This window comes from Sardina pilchardus, chromosome 16, assembly GCF_963854185.1.
Source record: "Sardina pilchardus chromosome 16, fSarPil1.1, whole genome shotgun sequence".
Taxonomy (NCBI): Eukaryota; Metazoa; Chordata; class Actinopteri; order Clupeiformes; family Clupeidae; genus Sardina; species Sardina pilchardus.
The window spans coordinates 3514479-3522933 of record NC_085009.1 but is presented as its reverse complement, the minus strand read 5'-3'; the positions used below and the strand labels follow the sequence as shown (position 1 = coordinate 3522933).

Here is an 8455-nt window from a genome sequence, read left to right as displayed (position 1 = left end):
AATCAGAAAAGCAGTGTAAGTGTAACTAAAGCTAACCAGGGGTATGCAACTGCCTAGGAATTGTGTTGTGGTGGATGACTTTGGTCACTGGCATGAGATGTCTTTGAAACTCTACATTCAAACTTTGTGTGAATGTAGACTAGAAGTATGTTGGTGTTCAAAAACAAATACTAACAAAGCTAAAGAATTGTTTCCAACTAAATATTCCAAGTAATTTCCTCCGCCAAGGAGGTATATGGTTTCATCGGGGACCGGCCGGCGTTTGTCTGTCTGTCTGTCTGATTGTTAGCAAGATAACTCAAAAAGTAATGGATGGATTTCGATGAGATTTCAGGGAAGGTTGGACATGACCCAAGGAAGAAACTATTTAATTTTGGGAGTGATCCGTAATTCCGTCTGGATTGCGTCAGCGTTTATGTATTTAGCTTAGTGGTGTAATGGCATGGTATGGCCACGTGGTGGCGATCTGATTAGTTTAGGTTCAAATGTATGACAACTTAGGAAGAACAATGCAGGCGGAGGTAGCTGCGCTCTCTGAGTGCTTTTCTAGTTCATTCTGCAATCTCTACCACCGCACCGGACATCCAACTCTAGCACAGTGGTTCCCAAAGTGGGGGTGGTGTTGGGGGATTGCAAGATGATTTTCAGAAATAATTAAAAATTATTAAAACTATTAGAAATGGCATACTTTAGCCATAATTGTGACAAAGGATAAAAAAAATGTTTTTGCTACTTCTGACCCTTGATAGGCCTATCAGTGTGCGCGTGTGCATTGATGTGAGGAATGTTGGAATACTTCTACCACCCCCGGGATAGGGGTAAGTCACAGGCACTGCTATTTTGGGGAACGCAGGTTGAAAAGCTTACTGTAGTATCTGCTTTTCCTCTGCATTGCAAGATATTATGTGAATTTCAAGTGTTTCCAGTCAAACTATTTTTTAAATTTGTGTGGCTAAAATATTCACAGAAAAAAAAGAAATGGAAACCCTGCTACTGTTTAGTGCATGTGGGTTGGGCAGGATAAAACATTGACATTTTTTATAAAAATGACATTCCTATGACATCACAGCCCGGCTAGCTCAGTCGGTAGAGCATGAGACTCTTAATCTCAGGGTCGTGGGTTCGAGCCCCACGTTGGGCGCAAAGTTTTCCTCCACCAACATCTACATTCTGATCTGTAAGTATAGTGAATACAGGCCAGAGTTTGTCCCATTGTGGCTTTGACAAATACAAATTTTGATGGGAGTCTCACACACACACACAATTACATTCATTTGTAAAAAATTGTGGCTTTGTGTTACCATTTCTATGCGCCATACAAGAGATTAATCTTCTCCCAAAATTAACACACACACAAGGATCTTTCTGTTGTGGTAATGTGTCACATTCTTTGGTCCCTATCCAAACATTTTTTCAAACTGTTGCCAAACGTCCTTCTGCAGGATGGGGGATGGAAAGTTTTTTCTTATTTCTGAATTTGACACCGGCCCGGCTAGCTCAGTCGGTAGAGCATGAGACTCTTAATCTCAGGGTCGTGGGTTCGAGCCCCACGTTGGGCGCAAAGCTTTTGCTTAAAGAGTACCCCATACACACATAAAATAGAAGATATCTAGGAATAATTGCAGGCAAAGCTTCAAGCATGTTAAGACTGGCTTGTGGAAAACAGTGTTGATGCGTCTGAAGGTAATGTAATTCAAACTTATATTTTTATTTTTTTAAGCATTTATCTAAAATGTTTCTAAAATGCTTTAAAATATAATTTTGTTTGTTGTTAATCACCTATATATATATATATATATATATATATATATATATAGATAGATATATATAATAACAGTGTATAGCAGTGTAATTAACCAGTGTATTTTTATATATCATCTGCCCGTGCTCATTCTGTTTATCCATTTGTTGATCATTCAAAGGGACAAATAAAAAGAGAAATGTAGAGCAATATGAGGTGATATTTACTTAAATAATGTTATTTTCCAATCCCATTTCAAATGCAATTACACAGGCATACGATCATGTAATAACATGTACATTGCAAAAACTTTTTGCACACCTCGCTGGTAGGTGCGTTGGAGATTCTTGAATTTCCCCTTGGGGATCAATAAAGTCTATCTATCTATCTAGATGACTTAGTCAGGTCACAGATAGGAACATAGAAAAGAATTCCGCACACTGACCATTTCGCAGGTTGCTTCTTTTATTAACAACGTTTCGGTCCTAGACCTTCATCAGGTAAATCTTTAAAAAGGCAAAACGTTGGTGATATGCTGTGTTTTTTTTGCGCCAAACATATATTTTGGTATTATGCCCAAAAGTTTCAACTTTGGTCTCATCAGACCACAACACATTTTTCATGTGGTTTTCACATGGTTTTGGGAGACTGGATGTATTTTTTTGCAAAGTTTAGCCGGGCTTGGATGTTTTTTTTTTTTTTTTATATTTCAAGGCTTCCGTCTTGCCAACCTACCCTGTAGCCCAGACATATGAAGAATTCGGGAGATTGTTGTCACATGTAGGGAGCAACCAGTACTTGCCAGATTTAATTTGTAGATTTTACCAAAGCGACTGTTTTCGCTATGGAGGGTCACATTTACCTTTAAGCTTTCCCACCAATTGCATATCTCTCTTTTCATAGCCTATGCCATACCAATACCCTGCTACATCACAATTATTCAAGATTGAGTTCTTAATTTCTTGTAACATTACCCTAGCTTCACCAGTCTATCTATTGTTCACACATGCTCAACCTGAAAGCGGCCAACACAATTCTCATCCATGAAGATTTGCGCCTGCGCTCTTCCTCTATCCTTACAACACCACTGAAATAAGCTTTAAACAGATAAAGGAAAGAAACACGGTTAACTAAAATTACCTTATGAAGTTGGACATAACATTAGCTGGGTAATAACTAAAACATGAACTGCATGGCATATAAAAGTGAATAAATTAATGGTACGGGAAGATTATCCAATATGATCACGACAACACAGAGCTCTGCTAGGCCCTGGGCAGAATGTAAACACCCACCTTTACCACTCTCTCTTCACCCCAACCATAACGCCGACTCCAGTTTAGGCCCAGACTGTCTTTTGACCCCAGGGCTGTCCCTGTACAGCTCTGCAAGGCCCTGGGAAGCATGCAGACACTCACCCTCACTGTCTCCCCTCCCGTTGACTCTAGCATAGGACCAGCTCCCCGCCTAACCCTTGTGGTGATCTAATGTTTTAAATGCTTGCATTTTACCCTTCCACTTTTATTTCTTTGTTTTTATTCCTATTATTATTATTATCATTATTATTATTATCATCATGCAGGGGTGTGATTGGCAAAGGACAAAACAAAAAAAGGAAACTGTAGACTGTATACTGTCGAATTATGCGAAAACGTGAGATTCAACATTTTAAGGTGCTGTGTCCACCAAACACGTTTTTTGTGCCGAAGGCGACAATTTTCAATGTAAAGTCTATGTAGCTCAGCGTTCAGCGCTGAGCGCCCTCGGCGGAAAAAAACGCTCGGCGCCGACTGTTTTTTGTCACAGCGCTCAGAGCGCTCAAAGTTGAAATCTGTTCAACTTTTAGAACAGCGCCGGGCTCTATTATAAACCGTCTCTGGTTTTGGTAACTTAGCAACAATAAACACTTATCGAAGCGCCGAGAGGAGGAGGTTGAGGGCGCTCTGGCAGTTAAAAACGCGTTTGGTGGACACAGCATCTAATCCGGAAGTTTGTTTATTGCCGATTTTCTCTAAATAACGTTGTACACAAAGCGACTGATTTCGCTTTAAAGGGTCACATATGTAATTTCTTTTTACTTGTTCTAACTGATGAGGGTGAAGCACATTGAGCTGCCTTGGTAATAAATGCGCTATATAAATAAAATTGCCTTGCCTTGTGCTGCCCAGGGCCCCAGGCTTCCTGCACACACCTCAGACCTAACCCTAACTGTAACCCTAGCCCTGGGTCCGTGTTGCCCTTTGGATATGAATTCTGATGGAAAATATCATGTGCGGAAATAACTACAGAAAGTAGAAATAATAGAACGTAGAATAAAAAAACCCTCTTGAATAACTCCGAACTTAATTCACACACTTTGATCCAAAGACAATAGTAGGCTATGCATCTGACTCCAAACAAATTACTCTTGCATTTTAAGGCCAGTTCAAACCGAAGATTCGCGACGGTCTGAGACGGTTGCAGAGAGCAGTGGCGGTGTGAATCAAAAGTTGCAAGCAGTTGCAAGCAGTTTCAAGCCGTCGCGAAACATTGAACATGTCAAATCTTAGTTGCAGAGTTTTAGAACAGTTTTGCGCGGAGCTATTGTGACGCTGGCAGAAAACGTCTATTTTGTCCTCACGCCTAGACTGTTGTTATGGTAACATTGTTGCCGTTTTAATGTCGTTGCGGTGGTCTGAACGCCCCAGTTTTAGAACACATTGTTGCAGAAAGTTGCTGGTTTTTAGAATGTTGCAGCCCGTCTCGTCGCGGATCTTGTGTTTGAACTGGCCTTTAGACATTCTTTGCCTTTACCTGGACTCTAAAATGTTTGAGGCGGTCACATTTTCTGAAAATCAACCTAGTCTAAGACAGCAACACAACCACAGCAGTCATATGTATTTGGGCTATTCATTGTTATTTCATCTTTTCAACAGCAAACAGACCAGTCTAAATTCAAAATATTGTTTGTTTAGGGTGGCGGTGATGGACCTCATATCTTTTCTCTTATTTGTAATGTTTGTGGCATCCTTCTGTGTCACAGCCTTTCCCTCCAATCAAAACTTTTTAATCCAACGTCTAACCTTTCCATCAGCCTTTTAGTCTTTATATTATGTAGCAGAAGGGAAAAATTCTTCCGTCCCTGGGTGGGCTTGAACCACCAACCTTTCGGTTAACAGCCGAACGCGCTAACCGATTGCGCCACAGAGACTAGGCTAACATTTGTTAGCATTACTAGCCTACTTAAATCTGACGTAAGGTGACAACAGTATTACAAGGAAACCGAATGGAGGGTGACGTGTGGTTTGATTTTGGGCATGTGGAGGCAGGATGAGCGGGAGCATCGTGTGGAGTGAGTTGGGCTGTACAATAGACACAGAGAGGACAAGGAAATACAGCCACAACTATTATGCATTCACATTGGTAGGAATCTTTTAAACTATTGTCTTTTGAAATTCATAAAAAAGGAACTTTTGTCTCCTGTATGCCAGTTTGTTTTTGAATACTTTTTTAAGCTTCAAAAGGTAATTCCCTTCATCCACCAGTTGTTGATTTTTATAAGTGAAAAAGACTTGCGCCCAACGTGGGGCTCGAACCCACGACCCTGAGATTAAGAGTCTCATGCTCTACCGACTGAGCTAGCCGGGCTTGAGGGGAGAGCCATAGCATGATTGCTATTGAACAGACAATCATGAAGTAAGAGCTAGTATGCCATTAAAAATAAGCAAGCAAAAATAAGTAAACGTGAAGTAGCTATGAAATTGAACAACTTAAATGGTTATTTGTTTTTACTGTAAATGTTGCACATTTACAAAAATACATTTGAAGACAGACTGACTGCAATGTTAAATATTTTAGCAGTTTGGATAAAATACAGTTTCATACTGCAGTAACATCTGTATATGTGGGGACACATACATAACAAATTAGCAGCCAACAAATACTAGAGCAAAAACAATACAAAAACAATTTCATTCATCACCATGGAGCCACAGGAAGCTACCCACACGTTGCTTCACTATGCATCTGTCAACTGTGGTCTAAAACATTTAGGAAAAGACTATCCCGTCCCTGGGTGGGCTCGAACCACCAACCTTTCGGTTAACAGCCGAACGCGCTAACCGATTGCGCCACAGAGACTGGGTTACCACCCTTTCAGACAGAAGTCTTTTTCATCCCATTGCGGCACGTTTTCTCCCAGCAAGACTTGCAGGTGGGGGAAGGGTGCTACAGCAGCAGCAACTGATACGGCAGAGGGAGTGGGGGAGGGGCAGAGTGTGGACAGAGCACATGGGGCGGGGGAGGGGAGAGTGTGGACAGAGCACATGGGGCGGGGGAGGGGAGAGGTAACTGCACCAACTGACAAAGCACAGGCTGCACATTCAGTTAACTTACTCATGGCATTTCAGGGCAAACTGACAGCAATAGAAGCTTTTTAAAAGATGGATCTACAATTAGTGGACCATGCTATTTAAAAAACACGGACTATTAAGAATTTACATTCAGAGTATCATTTCTAAACAGAACTGGCATAGATGTGTCAAGTAGCCTATTAAACATCAATACGTCATCCACATAAATCGTTTTACATGATATTGATTTACAAAGCATTACAGGGAAGGGGAAAAAAAGCTTTGCGCCCAACGTGGGGCTCGAACCCACGACCCTGAGATTAAGAGTCTCATGCTCTACCGACTGAGCTAGCCGGGCTGGTGACTGGCAGATGGAATCAACCAATAAGAGCAAGCACCACCCCCCAAAGCTACATTTGCGGCATACCACATGCTTTCTTTCAGAAAAAAATCTATTTCATGCTAGTTTTTTGTAAAGGAACGACTTATTTATATTCTACAAGTCAATTGTTAAAGTACGCATACATTGGAATAATACTGAATGGCAAGCACAACATGCTCTCACAATAAATCACAAACTGGTTAACTTTTTCAAACTTAAACATGACCACTTCTAACCACTTTTCTGCCCGTTTGTAATGATCTCTCTTTCTTGAAAGCGGCACGAGAACTTTGTCGCATTCGGTGTCATGTGACGGTACTAATACGGCCCCCCCAAAACCCTGCACTCATGTCTCTGTGGCGCAATCGGTTAGCGCGTTCGGCTGTTAACCGAAAGGTTGGTGGTTCAAGCCCACCCAGGGACGGTTGCCCTTTTCCTTGGAGGACATTAACACATACGGGCAGATGGACATGTGGTAAAATTGTATTTTGTGCCAATTTTGTCATAAGTGTATTGTGATGACTGAAGGCTATTTAATCAAAACACTTACCTAAGCTGAATTAAATCAATAAGAGCCTCTCTTTTACTACAAAGCAACAATTCCAGATCCACAATTTGCAATGTTATGCTGGGTGTTTTGTAAATAGCCTACAAAATATGACTATTTAGCTAACAAAAAACAGGGTAGACATTTCTGCTGAAACAGCAGATGGCGCTATATTTCCCTTATATCGCTATCCAAAAGCACAGGTGCACATGAGAAGCAGAAAAAAAAGAGTTGTACACAACCAAGTCGTCATGGATGAAAGCGGATTCATTTTTGATATTTTCCAACTTATTATGCATAGCCACGGCGCAAATACCTTACAGTTTGTGAGAAAGCGTCAGAAACGGAGGATATTATATTGAAGTTTTTTCTTTGCAGCGATGTCAGTGCGCATGACACAGCAACGGGCCTGGCGCACGCGCTGAATGAATCAATCAATCAACCGTCACTCAGAATTACATTGCAATTGTTTGTCACAGTGCAAATGACGAAAGGGGCACGTTGAAATCCTATTCAGGTGTTTCGACTGTTCAGATTGAGTCATATCCAATAATATTGAAACCACCTTCGTATGTGGTGCGAATCAGCTTTGGAAAAATCGCATTTCATTTGTGCCGTTCAGACTATCCAGTAGTAGATACTATCCGACTGATAGTGTGAACAAAGCCTAAGTTGTGTTGGCTCTCGGAAATCAACAGCATCCAGAGTAGTGAATCTTCTTAAAAATACTTCAGCAACTGAGAAATATCTGGCACTGAAAGACCACCTGTTGAAAACGTGTGAATTGTCTGACGCTGAGAGCGCCAGCAGGCTTTTCTCCCTTCAAGGACTGGGTGACCGCAAACTGTCCAAGCTCATGGACCGTATGCTACATCTCTTGGGTGAGCACAGACCCGATATTCTGTTCATCGAGTTTTTCCTGTGTCAGCTGCCTTCCCAAGCCAGGGCTGCACTAGCCAACACCACAATCACTGACTGTCGGAGACTGACTTAAGAGGCTAAAAAAAACATTCTGGCGAGTCAGGGACATTGTGTGGCTGTGCTTTTCCCCACGCGCATCACTCCTGTGACGCTGGACGACCACACTCATCACTGCAACCACATCTCATCTGCAGCAGTCTTCTGGCCCCCAACAGTCTTCAGGTTTGTGTTTTTATCATGCAAAGTTTGGACCCAAGGCAGACCCAAACAGATGCTGTTCGCCATGTGGCCATGAGCATTGTAAAGGCAGGCTGCTTTTCATCCGTGACAGCCTCTCTGGACGACATTACTGTGCAACACGGGAGCACAGAAGAACATCCTGCCTGCATCCCATTTGGACATGGTGACCGACAGACACGGCCCCCTGATGGAAGCTGCCAATGGTCGCCCCATCCGCACATATGGAACGAGGTATGTTGAACTGTGTTTCAGAGGACAGCGGTTTGGTTGGAACTTTAATACGGCAAAGGTTG

At 41.9% G+C, this 8455-nt stretch overlaps 1 long non-coding RNA gene and 7 other non-coding genes across 9 annotated transcripts in view; 3 read left to right on the top strand and 5 right to left on the bottom strand.

Annotated features, from left to right (window-relative positions):
- LOC134060295 (uncharacterized) overlaps positions 1–8455 on the bottom strand; it is a 47659-nt gene that overhangs the window by 7346 nt on the left and 31858 nt on the right. The gene's annotated exons all lie outside the window — the stretch shown is intronic.
- trnak-cuu (transfer RNA lysine (anticodon CUU)) lies at positions 1069–1141 on the top strand. Its single transcript has one exon. It is a non-coding gene; the product is annotated as a tRNA-Lys (tRNA).
- Positions 1487–1559, top strand: trnak-cuu (transfer RNA lysine (anticodon CUU)). The gene has a single exon. It is a non-coding gene; the product is annotated as a tRNA-Lys (tRNA).
- trnan-guu (transfer RNA asparagine (anticodon GUU)) lies at positions 4858–4931 on the bottom strand. The gene has a single exon. It is a non-coding gene; the product is annotated as a tRNA-Asn (tRNA).
- Positions 5296–5368, bottom strand: trnak-cuu (transfer RNA lysine (anticodon CUU)). Its single transcript has one exon. It is a non-coding gene; the product is annotated as a tRNA-Lys (tRNA).
- trnan-guu (transfer RNA asparagine (anticodon GUU)) lies at positions 5787–5860 on the bottom strand. Its single transcript has one exon. It is a non-coding gene; the product is annotated as a tRNA-Asn (tRNA).
- trnak-cuu (transfer RNA lysine (anticodon CUU)) lies at positions 6358–6430 on the bottom strand. Its single transcript has one exon. It is a non-coding gene; the product is annotated as a tRNA-Lys (tRNA).
- On the top strand, positions 6805–6878 carry trnan-guu (transfer RNA asparagine (anticodon GUU)). The gene has a single exon. It is a non-coding gene; the product is annotated as a tRNA-Asn (tRNA).